Here is a 2500-nt window from a genome sequence, read left to right as displayed (position 1 = left end):
GTATGTATATAGGCATATGTATATATATACATATATATATACATATGTATATATATGTATGTATACATATGTGTGTGTGTGTGTAAATATATATATATATATATATATATATATATATATATATACATATAAGCATATATATGTATATATGTCTATATATACACACACCCATATATATGTCTATATATGTATACATGTGCATATATATACATATATCTAAATATACATACATAAGTTTATACATACATATTAACACATACACACATGTTTATAGATATACATATATAAATACATACATACACACACACACACATACATACATACATACATACATATATATATGCATATTTATGCATATGTATATATAAATATATATTCAGACACACACCCACACAAAATACATATACATACATATGAATATACATTCACACGCATATATATATATATATATATATATATATATATATGTATATACATATATATGTGTGTGTATGTGTATGTGAGTGTTACGCTGTTAAGTTCTTAGATAGTTAGGTTGTTAGTTATATAGATTGTTTGATAACTGGGTTGTTAGATACATTGTTAGATATATAGTTGGGTTGTTAGATGCTTACTGTTAGATTATTAGATAGATTGTGAAAGTATTAGATTGTTAGTTGGATTGTTAGATTGTTCAATAGTTCGATAGCTGGGTAGTTAGATACCTACATTGTTAGATAGTTGGATTGTTACATAGTTGTATAGTTATGTAGTTGGATTGTTAGTTAAACTGTTAAATAGTTATATGAGTGGACTGTTAGATAGTTAGATTCTTAGATAGATACTTAGGTTGTTAGATGGTTCGGCAGATATTTGAATTGTTCAATGGTCAGGTAGTTGGGTTGTTAGATAGATTATTAGGCAGTTAGATTGTTGGATAGCTAGGTAGCTAGGTTGTTAGATAGATTGTTAGATTGTTAGTTAAGTTGTTGGATAGATAGTTGGGTTGTTAGAAAGTTGTGTGTGTGTGTGTGTGTGTGTGCTTACAACTATATGTGAGGAGGTCTATATTTACATAAACGAATATATATATATATATATATATATATATATATTTACATATACATACATATATACATATATATATATATACACATATAGATATAAAAAGGGATTCGAACTCGTCTGCTAAATGGAAATGAGAATAGTGGCACTAATGATAATTGCATTTCCTTTATTTGCTATCATAAAAATGATTACTACGATTGTAATAATATTCTGATCATAAAAAGTTTGATAATTTTGCAATAACGATAGACGAAAGAACAACACTAACGATACCAATCACACAGAGACAAGTAATAACGGAAATATCAGTCACTCTTTATCAACACAAAGGAAGAAGGAATATGCAAGGATACTCACGAGATCAAATCAGTCATGTCATTAATAGGAACGCCAGGAACGTGTACCGTACAAGTGATAAGACCAGGGAATGGCCTACAGATCGTTGCTGATAGAGGATACATTAGCATAAGTCTTCTATATCTGTCTGTCTATCTCTTTCTTTATTGTTCTCTTTATATCTCTTTCAAACTTTCTCTCCTTCTTCTACTTCTTCCTACTCCTCCTCTTTATTTACCCCCTCATCCTCATTTTCTCCCTCTTCCTTCTCCTTTCCTCCTCCTCTTTCTCTCCCTCCTACTCCACCTCTCCATCCTCTTCCTGTTTCTCTTCTTCTCCCTCCCTTCCCTTAGTAGTTATCCTTTCAATAGAAAATTCTAAAATTCATCTATTTAGACTCCTTCTTAAGGTCGTTTTTCTGATTTTTCTGGTATATGACTCTCTCCTCTCTAGCATTAAATTATAGAGTTAGAAGAGAGTGATTTGTACAGTCTTAGTAACTGTTTACGTGGTAGTAACTTACTGGATTGATGGCCACTTATGTTGTGTTAGTTATATAACCTAGCTGGGAGGAAGGAGGGCGAACATTCGTGAGATCTATAAGTGTGAAAATGAAGCCAGATATATGATCGAACTTTTGAATGAAATGTAATGGATGTTATTTTAGATAGCATTAGTACAGGTGGTAAAAGGTGTGATATCTAGCACTATCTCAGGCAGACTCCTTTGGCTAGTTTGTTGAAATTGTGCAATTTCCGACCCAGTCCAATTTTCATGATACGGATACGCATATGCACAAAAATAAATGCATATCTATCAGTCTAGGCATGCATATCTACTTGACAGATTTATAGATAGATGTGTATCTATCACATTTGTGAATTCTCTCTGCCAGTCATTTCAAGCTGTACTGCGCCCTATAAATAATTTTCCTTATTAGCTATTGTAGGTTTCACTAGCACGTACACCTTCCCTGTCTGTCCTTTGCCCTGTCCCACTTAAGAGATAGAGAGAGAGAGAGAGAGAGAGAGAGAGAGAGAGAGAGAGAGAGAGAGAGAGAGAGAGAGAGAGAGAGAGACAGACAGACAGACAGAGAGACAGAGACAAACAGAGAGAG

The sequence above is a fragment of the Penaeus vannamei genome, chromosome 3 (assembly GCF_042767895.1).
Source record: "Penaeus vannamei isolate JL-2024 chromosome 3, ASM4276789v1, whole genome shotgun sequence".
Lineage (NCBI taxonomy): Eukaryota > Metazoa > Arthropoda > Malacostraca > Decapoda > Penaeidae > Penaeus > Penaeus vannamei.
This window is presented reverse-complemented; position numbering follows the sequence as displayed.